Below are 15,312 nucleotides of genomic sequence, written 5' to 3'. Positions count from 1 at the left end.
ATCCCTGGGTCCTGGGCTTAAGTCTCACATCAGGCTCCCTGCATGGAGCCTGCTTCTCCCTCTGCCAGTGTCTCTGCCTCTTTCTCTGTGTCCCTCATGAATAAATAAATTAAATCTTTAAACAAACAAACAAACAAACAAACAAATGAAGGAACCCCAGAGAAGAGGTCATCCCATCCACCACTCAACCCTCATCCCACTCAGATTACTTGCCAAAAAAAGGATGAGTCCTATGGTGTTTCTCTTCCTCTTAAAGCCTTCAGTGCCTGCCCACTGTTTTAGGGGTCAAGTCTAATCCCCCTCTGCCCATCATGGGGTCTGGCCCCAGCTTATCTCTCCAGCCTCCGCACCTTTTGTGGCTTTCTTCATCCTGTCTACATTTCTTTGATTTCTAGAATGTGCCTTGTCCTACAACACCTTTCCATGCCACAAAGAAGCCTGCCCAGCACTTCCTCATCAAAGTCCCTTTCTCCAACTCCCTAGTCTAGACAGGGCGCCCCTGCTATACCCTCATGTAACTCTCTGCTTTGCTTCCACAGTGATGAGTTAATTTTGCAATGTAATATTGGTCTCTCCTACCGGACTGTAAGCTCAGGAGGGTAAGAGTAGTGTTCATTTATATATACTGTATACTGTATGTACCTAATCCATTATTTTCCTCATCTGTAAAATGGGACGATAACTGTTAAGGACTGAATGTTGCCCCTTCCACCACCACCACTCCCATTGAAATTTACAAATTCGCAAGTCTACCCTTAATCCCCAATGAATGGTTTTGCAGACAGAGGGTTTACAGAAGTAAAGAAGCTTAAAGGAAATCATAAAGATGGGGCTTTGATCCAATAGGATTAGTGTCCTTATAAGAAGAGACACCAGAGAGATCACTCTCTCTCCCACAAAGAGGACACGTGAACACACGGTGAGAAAGTAGCCACCTTCAAGGTTAAGAAAGAGTCCTCAGAAAGAAACCTATCTTGGGGCACCTGGCTGGCTCAGGTGGTAGGGCCTGAGGCTCTTGATCTCAGGGTTGTGAGTTTGAGTTCCACATTGGGTGTAGAGATTTCTTAAACATAAAATCTTAAGGAAGAAGAAGAAAGAAAGAAAGAAAGAAAGAAAGAAAGAAAGAAAGAAAGAAAGAGAAAGAAAAAGAAAGAAAGAAAGAAAAAGAAAAGAGAAAGGAAAGAAAGAAAATGAAACCTACCTTGCTGGCACCTCGATCTTGGATTTCCAGCCCCCAAAACTGTGAGAAATAACATTTCTGTTGCTTAAGCCACTCAGTTATGTCAGCTCAGATGGACCAAGACATAACAGAACTCATCTAAATTGTTTTTTTTTTTTTTTTTTCTGGACTGATTGTCAATATCTGTAAAGCACTTATAAACTGTGCCTGGCATCTAGTTAGTCCTATTAACTGTTAAGCTGGTCACACACCAGATTTAAGTATTTGTGGAATGAATAAACAAATCCATTTTGCAAGGTTAGGTTCTTATGCAATGGTTTCCTTAGGGTGAACTTAACTGCATTATTTTCCCAGGGTATTCAGACACAGTCGAACTCCTTAAAAAAAGAATTCATAAACAAAACTCCGGAGTTGTAAGAGGCTCTTTTGGTCTCAGAGAATGCCCACCAGAGGGCCCGCTGACCTCTTTCTCCTTCCAAATCGTGGTTGGCCCAGGAAGTGACCACTGTAGGAAAGCAGAGAAAGAAAAAAAAAAAAAAAGAAAGAAAGAAAAAAAAAAAAAGAAAGCAGAGAAAGCTGCATTTTCTTCTTGGTTTACTCCACTGGGGGTAAACAAAGCTAATGCAATCCCAGGTGTAGCCGGGTCGGGAGAAAACTCTGGCAGGGTTGAAAAGAAGCAAGGTGGAAGTCTCAGTTTCACTGGCCCTGGGCTAGTGTCTTGGGGACACCTCTGAACCTCAGTTTCCCCTTTGAGAAAACAGAGATAATCTTATCTAGCACACAGAATTGTAGGAGGGACCAAATAAAAAGCCTTCTGTAGAAATGTTAGTGGTTGCTATGGAATCACTAAGTTGCATGGACCTCATTTTACACAGAGTTACCTAGTCAAAGTGGTAGTGCGGTGGCCCCCACACCCCATGCCCAGAGATTTGCCCAGGGCACTGCCGACCAGTGTCTGTTGTTTAGCACTCGGAATTTGAATGCATTCAAACCAGACATAAATTCTTTTCCCTCTAGTCTCTGCCATTACGCATTGTAGATGCTTGTCTCACTTCGCTTGTTACCTACCTGGCCCCTAAAGACCTCTTTGAGTCTGCAACGTCTGGTCTCAATAGAAAGTTCTGTGCCGGTCAGATGATATCTGGAATGCTACATTATTTTTTTAAAGATTTTATTTATTCATTCATGAGAGACACACACACACACACAGAGGCAGAGACACAGGCAGAGGGAGAAGCAGGCTCCATGCAGGGAGCCTGACGTGGGACTCGATTCTGGGTCTCCAGGATCACGACCTGGGCCGAAGGTGGCGCTAAACCTCTGAGCCACCCAGGCTGCCCAAGGAATGCTACATTATTAATCCTAATCACTGCTGTTTATTGAGGTGGACACCAAACTATATGCATAATATATGTAAGCCAAATATAGCCAGGGCTTCTGGTTGCCTAGTCTCTGCAATGGTGACTTACTTTGGCAGAAAAAAAAAAAAGTAATTGGAAGTAATTCAAATCTTTCCCCAATCCCTTGAAAAAATGCAAAGGGGTGAGTAGACTGAAAAAGATTTTTGTCCAGATCTTTATTGTCGTACAGTAAACTGCACATATTTAAAGCGTGTAATTTGATAAGTTTGGGCAGCCTGGGTGGCTCAGTAGTTTAGCATTGTCTTTGGCCCAGGCCATGATCCTGGAGTCCCAGGATCGAGTCCCACATCGGGCTCCTTGGATGTAGCCTGCTTCTCCCTCTGCCTGTGTCTCTGCCTCTCTCTCTCTCTTTCTCTCTCTCTCTCTCTTTCTGTGTGTGTGTCTCTCATGAATAAATAAGTAAAATATTTTAAAAATAATTTGATAAGTTTTAGGAAGAAGGATACACCTGTGAGACCATCGCCACAATCAAGAAAATAAATATACCTAGAACCCTAGAACCCCGAAAGTTTCCTTGTGTGCTTTGTAATCCTTCCCTCCTCCCTATCCTGCCCTCCCTCCAAACCCAAGTAACCATTGCTCTGCTACCACGGGAGATTACTGTGGATTTTCTAGACTTTCATATAAGTGAAATTGTACAGCACATTCCCAGTTTTGCCTGACTTCTTTCACTCCACATAATCCCTTGGAGATTCATTCATGTAGTTGTAGGTGAACGAATCATTCACTCTGCTGTTGCCAAGTTCATATTTGATTGTAGGGAGAGAACGCACTTTGTTTACCGTTTCGCTGATTGATGGTCATTTAGTTTGTCTCCAAGCCATTCAAATAGGTGTGGTTTGGGAGTAAGCACCTTTTCTGTACGGAGTAAGACTTCTTTAGACACAACTTCTCTCCTCACAGAGGTCTCCCTGGAGGAGGCAGTCCCTTAGACTTGTACTCAGGTCTCAAAACTCCCTGACCACTTTTCTCCAAAACTGTAAACCAATAGCTGAGATCCTGCATAATAAAGGACAGGTATGGAGCTGAGATGGCAAGGATTCTCTTCCCTTAGAAGGTGGGGACGGAGGGACCCCTGGCTGGCTCAGTCAGAGGAGCTTGCGACTCTTAATCGCGGGGTTGTGAGTTTGAGCCTCACATTGGGTGTAGGAATTGCTAAAAACAAATAAGTTTTAAAAAAGAAAAGAAAAGGGTGGAGAAGGAAAGAGTATGAATAATCACATCTAGATCGTAATAAATTAGCTCAGGGCACCTGCGTGGCTCAGTAGGTTAAGCATCTGCCTTAGCTCAGGTCATGATCTCAGAGTCCTGGGATCAAACTCCACCATGTGCTCCCTGCTCAGCGGGGAAGTCTGCTTCTCCCTCTTCCTCTGCCCCTCCCCTCACTCGTGTTCTCTCTCTCAATCTCTCTCTCAAATAAATAAAATATCTAAAAAATAATGAATTAGCTCATCTAATCCTCCTATAAGCCCCAAAAGATTATAAAGATCTTTGACCAAATTGTAGTGATGAGGAAACAGGCTCAGAGAGAAAATGACTTGTTTCAGGTCACACAATCAGACCTAGGATTTGAATCCAGGCCCATCAGTTCAAAAGCTTGTGCTTACTCTTTTCTGCAGATTCCACTGTTCCGGATGCTGCAATTGTAGAAGATCCCCACCAGGCTCTAGAGGTAAGAGAAGTGAGAAAAAAAAAATGGGGCCACTTAGCCAGGAAGAGAGAACTAGCAGTGGTGGTATGGAAATAGCCTTCAGATGTTTGGAAGACTGTATTTGACCCAGAACACGGGATTTCTTTCTTTCTTTCTTTCTTTCTTTCTTTCTTTCTTTCTTTCTTTTTTTTTTTTTTTTTTAAGATTTTATTTATTTATTCATGAGAGACACACAGAGAGAGAGAGAGAGGCAGAGGGAGAAGCAGGCTCCATGCAGGGAGTCCAATGTGGGACTCGACCCTGGGTCTCCAGGATCACGCCCTGGGCCAAAGGCGGTGCTAAACCGCTGAGCCACCCAGGGATGCCCAGAACACGTGATTTCTTAACGCTCCCTTCCTCCAGATGATAGAAGTGTTTTCAGTATTAATCATCTGATAACCAATAAAGATCATTATTTTCTCATTCATTCTTTTATTTCTTTTTTAAAAGATTTTAGTTGTTTATTCATGAGACACAAGGAGAGGCAGAGGGAGAAGCAGGTTTCCTGCAGGGATCCCGAAGCGGGACTCGATCCCAGGACTCCAGGATCATGCCCTGAGCCAAAGACAGACTCTCAACCACTGAGCCACCCAGTTGCCCCTATTTTATTTCTTTTTAAAAGATTTTTATTTATTTATTTGAGAGAGAGAAAGAACACGAGTCAGGTAAGGGGCAGAGGGAGAACCAGAATCCCTGCTGATCAGGGAGCCAGATGCGAGGTTCAGTCCTGGATGAGTCTCCAGGATCATGACCTGCACTGAAGGCAGATGGTTAACAGACTGAGCACTCAGACGTTTTGTTTTAATTTACTGTTTAAATGAGGAATATGTAGTGCCACAGGGGTTGGAGTCATGACTATCCCTAATGATTTAAATTGTTACAAACTTACTCTTGAAACCAAGATAGCTGAGATCAGCTGTGCCAGGGACCAGCAATATAACTGGGAATTCTCTGAAGTAACTTACCTACAAGTAGATTATGATGTTTATTAAACAGAAACACCAAAAGTAAGTCATTAAAAAGTGCTAGTTTTACATTTATATTACCTGTGTTCCATTTTAATTTATATTATATACTCATTATATAATCATTGATATTACTAAAACCCAACAGTACAACAATTGTTTTAGAACTTAAACCAGGGATGCCTGGGTGGCTCAGCGGTTGAGCACCTGCCTTTGGCTCAGATTGTGATCCTGGGGTCCTGGGATCGAGTCCTGCATTGGGCTCTCCACAAGGAGCCTGCTTCTCCCTCTGCCTATGTTTCTGTGTCTCTCATGAATAAATAAAATCTTTTAAAAAAGGAAAGAAACCAACTAGGGTAGTATTTTATCACTACCATTGGTGAAAACTGCTATTGTGCTTTTTTTTTTTTTTTAATATTTTATTTATTTATGAGAGAGAGGCAGAGACACAGGCAGAGGGAGAAACAGGCTCCATGCAGGGAGCCCGACTTGGGACTTGATCCCGGGTCTCCAGGATCACGCCCTGGGCCAAAGGCAGGCGCTGAACCACTGAGCCACCGGGGCTACCTTACTATTGCATTTTGATAAAAACTAACTTAGCTGGTTTTATCACTATGTTCAAATTCTCTACATGAAATGTTTCCCTTTGTTGCCAGTCGCCCCACCATTGGTACATCACTAGCCACATGGATGGGAGATTGACCGTCTCATGTGGCATAGAGGGTAGGACCCAGATGGGTGGCTGTGTATAGCTGTGTAGCTTTGACTTTTCTGAACCTCAATTTCATCATGGCTATAATGAGAATTTCACAACATCTCATTTATTTATTTATTTATTATTTTTTACAACATCTCTTTTATTTATTTTATTTTTTAAATTTATTAATGATAGTCACAACGAGAGAGAGAATGGGGCAGACACATAGGCAGAGGGAGAAGCAGGCCCCATGCACCGGGAGCCCGACGTGGGATTCGATCCCAGATCTCCAGGATCGCGCCCTGGGCCAAAGGCAGCCGCTAAACCGCTGCGCCACCCAGGGATCCCTACAACATCTCTTTTAAAGGATAGCTGTGAGATTCAATGACATACAGTATGTGAAGATGCTTGCTCTGTCCATTGGGTTGATCCCTTTCCTTTGTGGGTTGTAGCAGAAGAGGCTTCAGTCTTACTGTCTCCTTACTGCAGGTGGGGACTTCTAGGTCCACATTGTCCTTGTCATCTCATTATGCACAGCATGACCTGTAGTGCCCACTGAGGAGGGCATTCTTTCCCTACCTGTCCTCCTGCCACCTCACCAACCCTCCTCCAAAGTCGCCCTCATGCCTGGACTTTGAGGGTGGTTTACAAAGGTGCCTTTTACTTAAGGCTGTGGTTCTCCAACTCCAGTGACCATCAAAATCCTCTTCAGGGCTTAGGAAATGTTGGCTCCCTGCGTCTGGGGGAGGATTTGCATTTCTACCAGATTCTCAGGGGAGGTTGATGCTGCTGGTCCTGGGATTGCCTTCTAGAATCACCATTAGCCTAAGTCAGCGTGGTAATTCCTTCTTCTTTTGCCCTTGGTGGATTCAAAGCTAATGGGTGGTGAGCGGCTCCTCTCTCTGCTTCCTCCCTCAGGAGGCCAAGATGCCTCAGAGAGAGGTGGCAGTCACTTTGTGACCCCGAGGGGAGTTACCACTGGACTGCTGAGAAGGAAGATGGGGAGAACCTGGGCTCCTAATGACGCCACGGAGTTGTCTTTGGCTGCCCTGGGGAAGGCTGTAGGTGGAGAAAGTTTCTGGGGAGATGATGGAGAATTTTCATCAAGGCCAAAAATCACCCATTCTTTATAGCTTTCATTTTGCTTTCCTTGTTTGAAGAACTACACTTTTGACCAGCCCTGCCCTTTCCTTTTTTTCCATTCCCTCACTCACTCCTGAAATACAAAAAGGGCAAAGCGAAGGTGGCCTGGAGACCCCCTAAATTTACAACTGGTGTCTGAGGTGAGGGCAGTCTTGTGGAACATCACATCCCTCTATTGAGTTTTGCCAACTCATTGCAGAAGTGTCTGGCCATTTGCTTAAAATAACACTGCCATTTCCTTGCAGTTTGGGGGTGGTGGGGGGGAGGGGAGAGGTATGCCTCTTCACCACAGATGCTGGGGAACAGCGCTTTATTCATCTGAATATCCAATTATTCCTGACCCAAGACTTCCACATGTTCAGGGAGAGTAGCATTCATAACTTGGCTTTCTATTTTTAGTCTTGTATGAAAGTTGTGGGATTCCTCTACAGGCAAAAATGTTTGTTTGTTTTTTGGTGGGGGGGGGGGCGCTTTGGCCTGTTGTCTACACTGCTTACCCCGATACACCCTTAGTCCAAGCCTGTGGAAACCCCATGACTTGCAAGACTGCTATTTATTTATTTATTTTTTCTTTCTTTCTTTCTTTCTTTCTTTCTTTCTTTCTTTCTTTCTTTCTTTCTTTCTTTCTTTCTCTTTCTTTCTTTCTTTCTTTCTTTCTTTTAAGATTTTATTTCTTTATTCATGAGAGACACACAGAGAGAGGCAGAGACACAGGCAGAGGGAGAAGCGGGCTCCCTGCAGGGGGCCTGATGCGGGACTTGATTCCAGGATCCCGGGATCATTCCCTGAGCCAAAGGCAGATGTTCAACCACTGAGCCACCCAGGTGCCCCTAGACCACTATTTTCTGTACCAAGCTTTGGTGCAGATGTCTTTGTTCAGACTGGCTGCTCCACCCCAGGATCCAGCCTCCCCGAGTTTGGCCTACATCACCGATCCTCAGGAACCCCAAACCATGTCTCCACTCTTGGGACAGCTTCCACTTCCTAGAGGATGGGCTCTGCCTCAGCCTCCACCTCTCCAAGCTCCTTCCTCCACCAGCCCTCCCGGAGGGTCCGGTCTTATCTCCTTTCCACAGGGCCTTTACAAACAGTGCTTGTCTCTCTTCTCCCAGTAGGTGGGCATGACACCGGAGTTGTGCAAAATGGCAGCCCTGTGATGTTCCCTTCCTCTCTGCACCGCCTACTTCTCTGGCCTACCTTTGCACAGCCTATGCCCTCCCTCCCTCCTGCCACTCCAGCCATCACCCATCTCTGTAAAAATGTCAGCATCCCCACCGAAGCCCCTTTTTGTGAATTGCTAAGTACACAGTTCCCAGAGTCTGCTGACTATCAAAAGCCTTTCTTCTCGGAGTTTCTGCTGACTCGCAGAGGGGAACAGAGGGACTTTGGTCTCACCATTTGTTGTCTCCTCTGGGGGCAGGAGCGGGGAGGATGGGGTTGGCTGGAACAGTGGGGGTTTCCATGCCAGAGAGTGGCTGGTCTTCGCTCAGTGTGTGTAAAATCAAATGTATCTCACACCACAAAGATTAATTTCCTTCTGAAAACATGCCCCCCCCATCTGCATGGAAAATTAATATTTCTCCAAGTCACAGCATTTTGATTTAATTTCGTGAGAACCAGTAATCCTGACCCTATTATGCTAAAGGAAGATTACCCCTCCCTGCTTGGGGTCACATTACAAAGGCTTCTCACAGGAGCAGCTCACAGTGAAGGGGCCCTCCCCAAATGGCTCCTGTGTGTGTGTGTGTGTGTGTGTGTGTGTGTGTGTGTGTGTGTCCCTGGCTACAGAAGGGGCAGAGGTCAATCTTTTTTGACCAGGGCCACCCTTATGAAGTGCTTGGCACTGTGTCCAGCACGTAGTAAGTAAGTGCGGAATAACTGGGGGTGCTATTATCGTTTGTAGCTAGGTACACATCTAATATACGTTCTTCCCTTTTTTCCTTAGTAACAGAATCCTGATCTTGTCTAGAGTAACGATATTTCCCTGCTTCTCTTGCAACTAGGTGTGGCCATGTGACTGCATTTTGTTCATCGCATCGTAGGTGGAGATACCGTATGATTCTAGGAGTCTTGGGGTGCCTGGGTGGCTCAGTCAGTCAGGCATCTCACTTTTGATTTCAGCTCAGATCCTGATCTCAGGGTCCTGGGATTGAGCCCTGCCTCAGGGAGTCTGCTGGGCTCCTCCTGCCTTGAAGGGGCTCTCTCTCTCTTTCTCTCAAAAAAAAGAAAAAAATAATAATAAAAGACTTTAGGAGCCTCAGCTTTTAATTCAATTCTGACACTTAACCCCCCAGGCTTAATGCAGACCCAATAGGTTAGGGACTGAGCCCACCTCAGACGCCAGTCATTGGTATTGGACTCCCAGGGCACCCACACTTTATCTGACTTGGCTTCACATCATAAGCTCCCAGGACCCTGTCCTCAGGTTCAATAAATCTATTATAACAGCTCAGAGGACTCAGGGACACACTTGACTCACTATTATCGGTTTATTAGAGAGGATATTATACAGGATGCCAACGGCCAGCCAGGGGAAGAGGTACTTAGGGTGGGATTCGAAAGGGTCCCTAGCACAGGAGCTTCTGTCCCTGTGGAGTTGGGGGGGGGGCGCCACCCTCCCCGCACAAAGGATGTGTTCACCAACCTGCAAGCTCTCCCCACTCTCATTTAGGATTTTAACGGAGGTTTCATTCGGTAGGTATGGTAGATGATTGAAGATTAACTCGGTGGGCAGCCCCTCCCCGCTTCTAAGAGACGGGGTGGGGGTGGCAGGGAGGGGCTGAAATTCCCAAGTCTCTAATCCCCACCGGGTCCTTCCGCCGGTGAGCCCACCCCACAGCGCCCCCGCCCATCAGCCATCGGTCACCTCATTAACAAGCTAAAACATAATTTTAATAGTCTGGAGGTTCCAAAGATCCTGGAAGTCTTTTTTTTTTTTTTTTTTTTTTTTAAATTTTATTCATTTATTCCTGAGAGGCACAGAGAGAGGCAGAGACATAGGCAGAGGGAGAAGCAGGTTCCACGCAGGGAGCCCGACGCAGGACTCGATCCCAGGACCCCGGGATCACACCCTGAGCCCGGAGACGCTCAACCACTGAGCCACCCAGGCGCCCCTCTTGGAAAGTCTTAGTCTAGAGCTGGGGACTAAGATCAAACAGTGTCCCAAGAGAAGCTCCATCACCCCTGTCACTCCATTTTACAGGGATTTAGGGGGCTGCGTGCCAAGATCCAGGGCCAAAGTCGAAATAAATCTTTCTGGGCTCCTGGGTATCACGGCAACCCCGGCGTGGGGTAGTCGGGTCCGCCCCGCAGTGGGGATCTCCGGGCTCTACCCTCCTCCAGCCCCAGGTCGGGGGCAGGTGCGAGCGCGGTGGAGGTGGAGGTGGAGGGGTTTCCCGCGCTCCCAGCCGCGGGGTGGAGCCACGTGGTGCGGCCCCTCAGCACCGCCCGCTGCGCAGCCCTGGAGCCCCCCCCCCCCGCGCGGGCCCGCTGACCAGCCCCCGCACCCCCCGCCGGCACTCCATCCCTTGGGTTTTCCGACATCTCCTCCCACTTAGGCAGAGAGCCCCTTTATGGAAGGCCTCCCCGCATCATCGAATTTGAGGGTGCCAGTTGTATCCTGCCAGGACCCTGCACAAATGAAGTAGCACAAAAGAGCAGCCTCCAGGCTTGGGGGTTCCCTCCCCAGAAACAGCCACTGTCCCCAGGCTCTTTGGTACCTGGCCATCCAGGAACACCATCACCTGGTTTTTGTTTGTTGATTGGTTTTGGATTATCAAGAATTTGTGAGTTTCGAGGTTCACTGAGGCATGTGAACGGATGGGACTCCAACCTCCCGCCCCCCCCCCCCCGCCCCCCGCCCCCCCCCCCCCATCCAGGACAGCCAGTTCATCTTGATTGCCCCCTTTTCCCTTCCGACTGGCAGAAGGGCGGGTCCCTTCTGACCTGCTTTCAGTGGGTGGAGTCCAGGAGCAGTGGCTTTCTGGAATTGGTGATGTCCTAAATGGAGGCTGTGACTAATTGACATTTGTCCATCAGTGTGACTCCTGCAAGCGATACCAGCTTCAGCAAGACCAGAGCAGCAGCACCTTTGCTCCCATGAGTTCAGCTGCGCAGAAGTCAATCTGGGAAAACTTGCAGGGCTAGGACTCCCCGCTGGCTGGCGGCCTGGAGTTGCATTTGAACCCTCAGCTGCTTTTTGGGCTTGTTCAGCTGATTGGTCTATTTCTCTCCAAAGAAGCCAAGGGCCAAGTTTCATGATTCTTGCAGGACTTTCTAGTTTAATTCCTCTGAGGCTAGTTCGTCCTGGGGCTTGGAGCCAGGCTCCCTGGGCTCCAATTCCCAGTTCTGCGGCTCCCTCGCTGAGACATCTTGGGCAAGTTGCTTGACCTCTCTGTGCCTGTTTCCTCACCTGGAAAATGGGGAGAATAACCTTGCTACCCCATAGGGTTATTGTGAGGGTTGAAGGAGCAAATGACGTAAAGCACTTACTGCGAGGCTTGGCACATAGTACGTGCTTACAACATCAGCTATTTTTATTAGGTTGAAAACGGACGTTTCATTGATGGCTGCTTGCTGTAGAGACAACAGTAATTCATCTCATTGGATTATCACAGCCACTCTGTGAGGCCTACAATATCCCTACTTTGCAGATGGGGGAACTGAGGCTCAAAATCCTTCTGGGACTTGTTCAGGGCCCCCACTTGCACGTAGCAGAGCAGGGAAGTTTGCTCTGTGGGCAGCAGCACCACTGCCCAGCTCTGGGGCTGAAGTGTGAAGTCCTGCCTAGTGCACGCATTTGTTTGCTCCGATTGCTGGTCTTGTATTACAGTAAGTGCCATAGTATAGTAATACAGTAAGTATAATAGTACATGTCTCTGGGCTTTGGCTTTTGCCTATAAACACACTGTGTGTTTATAAGCCACATCTGAGACACCCAACCTGCTGCGTGAGACAGCGTTTCTGCAACTTGCTTGATCCTGAGAAAATTGCCGAAGGTCTTGTTCAAAGAAGAGATTCTCTGTCCTTTCTGCCGGAGTCCAATGCAGGAACAACGAGGGCGGGGCAGTGGAATCGGAAAGTTCTTCACCCTGTGTCTGGGGTTCTTAGGCTAAGGCGGAGCTGGAAATTTTTGCTGCGTGGAAGTCGAGCGTCCTCTGCTGTCAAGGAGGGTGAATCAAGGCGGAGGAAGGCGCTCTGGGCGCTGGTCCCTCTCCTTGCTGGTGTTTTTCTGCCCTCTGTCTTGTTTACCCTTGAGAGTCACTACGTGCCCATATGAGAACTGGGCAGGGTGGAGCACCTTGGGTGGCTCAGTTGTTAAGCGTCTGCCTTCGGCTCAGGCCATGATCTCAGGGTCCTGGGAGTGAGCCCCGCATAGGGCTCCCTGCTCAGTGGGGAGCCTGCTTCTCCTTCTCCCTCTGCTGTTCCCCCTACCTTGTGCTCTCTGGTTCTCTCTTTCTGTCAAATCAATAATAATCAAAATCTTTAAGAACTGGGCAGGGGGCTAAGGGGAGTAAAAAGAAGGCAGATTTCTTCTGCTCCCACGGAGTTTACGATTTAATTGTACTGACACAATATCCTCAGAAAATCCTAATAGGTTCAGAAAGTGTGGATTGGGCTCCATGCTAAAGTATTTCCTGGGCATGTGCTGTGGACGGACCCCAGGAGTGTAGGATCAGCATTTATGAACTCTGTGCCCAGGATAGACATACCGTGGGTTTTGCCAATAGGTGGGGATCCAGAGATGAACACCGGAGTTGAGGAGTAGGACTGTGGGTGCCAGCATAGCCTGGGGAGCCTGGCTTTTTGGGTGGGGGGCATAGAGGAGCTACCACTCATATAAAAATAGCTTTACCTTAGGGTGCCTATCTGGCTCAGTCAGGGGAGCATGCGACTCTTGATCTGTGGTGTCCTGAATTTGAGGTCAACATTGGGCATAGAGATTACTTTTTATTTTTATTTTTGTTTTTTTTTTGAGATTACTTTTAAAAAACTTAGTTTTTTGATATAAAAATTAAATATTCATATTAAACTATTCAAATCATACAGAAAAGAACAAGCATGAAAGTAAAAATTACCTGAAATCCCATTATCTAGAAATAACTGCCTTTAGATCTTTGGAGACCATCTTTCCATATTGCTCACTGTGGTTTATTCTGACACGTGCACACACACCAAATCGCTTTATTATACATTTCACTGCATTATACATGCAGGGTCTGAGACAGACTCCCTCTCTTTCTTTCTTTCTTTCTTTCTTTCTTTCTTTCTTTCTTTCTTTCTTCTTTTCTTTCTTTCTTTCTTTCTTTCTTTCTTTCTTTCTTTCTTTCTTTCTTTCTTTCTTCTTTCTTTCTTTCTTTCTTTCTTTCTTTCTTTCTTTCTTTCTTCTCTTTCTTCTTTCTCTTTCTCTTTCTTCATTCTCTCTCTCTCTCTCTCTCTTTCTTTCTCTCTTTCTTATAAAGAGCTTTACTGGGCAGCCCGGTAGCTCAGCAGTCAGGCGCCGCCTTCAGCCCAGGGCCAGATCCCAGAGACCAGGGATTGAGTCCCACGTGGCGCTCCCTGCATGGAGCCTGCTTCTCCCTCTGCCTGTGTCTCTGCCTCTCTCTCTCATGTCTCTCATGAATAAATAAATAAAATCTTTTTTAAAAAGAGCTTTACTGAGATATATTGCATATACCATAAAACCACTCATTTAAGGCATCAGTTCAATGGTTTTAGGACATTGTACACAGTTGTGCAATTATCACCTACAATCTAATCCCTTCTCAGTTTTGTAGAGCTATAATTGACATACAGCATTGTATTAGGTTAAGGCGTACAACGTGATTTGGTATATGTATATATTGCTAAACGATCACCATTACTAGTCTTAGCTAACATCCATTACCTCACCTAGTTACATTTCCCCCCCTTTTTTTGATGTTTCTTTTCTTTCTTTCCCCAACACTGCTGGGTTTTTTTTTTTAAGATTTTTTTATTCATGAGAGACACACAGAGAGAGGGAGGCAGAGACACAGGCAGAGGGAGAAGCAGGCTCCATGCAGGGAGCCCAATGTGGGACTCAGTCCCAGGGCTCCAGGATCACACCCTGGGCCAAAGGCAGGCGTAAACCGCTGAGCCACCCAGGCGTCCCCGTTTTTGTTTGTACATACTGTCCCATCCAAGGTAACTGATGTTGACCAGCTTCCTGGTACTGCTGGTCCTGTTCTAGGGAGGTAGGGAAGGCTGGCTTGTGAAGGCTCCTGTGGCTGTTCGCAATAGAAGGGATCAGAAGGAGACCCAGGAAGATCTTCAGGACAGGTTAACAGGTAGAGGTGTCCAGGTAGAGAAAACAACTCATGCAGAAGCATAGATGTGAGAGTGTTCCGGGTGTGCCCTGGAAGATGGCCGATAGTGTGGCTGATCAGAGAGTGGAGCTGGGGTATTGATGGCCTTGAATGCCAGGATCAGGGCTTATAAGTCAAATGGGATTTTGCAAAAGTTCTTCTTATGGGAAGAACTTTTGCAAAAGAAGAGAACTCAGCCTGGCCAAGGGGAGTGGAACACTCATGTTAATAGCCGTGTAAAGACAATCATTCAGTAGGGCGATGTGCTTACGTTACGCCAGGCATGGTGCTTCCTGTGTATTACCTCCTTTATCCTCCTAACAACTCACAGGGCAGATAGTGTTTTCATGCCCATTTCAGCAAAGAGGAAACGGAGGTGCAGAGATGTTACTCAAGTTGCCCAAGGCCACACCACTGGTAAATGGCAGAGGTAGACTCAAACTCAGGCAGCGGTGGACAGAGTCTGTGCTCTTGGCCATTGTTTCATCCTTGGCACCGTAACGTCTTAATCTGCAAAACCCATTTGAATGTGACAAGGCTGATAGGCAGAATTACCCAGAACCACCATCACCTTCACCAAAGTAATAGTAACAAATATTTAGTGAGAACAAACTGCTTCAACAAAAGCAGTAGTGTGGAATAGTGGTCAGGGCTTGGATTTTGCCCTCAGGGGGATTTGGGTACAAATCCTAGCTCTGCCCTGCACGAGCTGGGCAGGTTACATAGTCTCTTAGAGCCTCAGTTTTCTCAGCTGTAAAATGGGATAGCAGTACCTACTTACCTACTCCTACTTAGGGAGTTAAATGAGAAAACAAACCAACAGTGCATAGACCAGCCCATGTTCGATAAGGGTGAAAGGGTGCTGGGGTCAGGAGGAAGAATGTACGAGTT

The sequence above is a fragment of the Vulpes lagopus genome, chromosome 14 (assembly GCF_018345385.1).
Source record: "Vulpes lagopus strain Blue_001 chromosome 14, ASM1834538v1, whole genome shotgun sequence".
Taxonomy (NCBI): domain Eukaryota; kingdom Metazoa; phylum Chordata; class Mammalia; order Carnivora; family Canidae; genus Vulpes; species Vulpes lagopus.
This window is presented reverse-complemented; position numbering follows the sequence as displayed.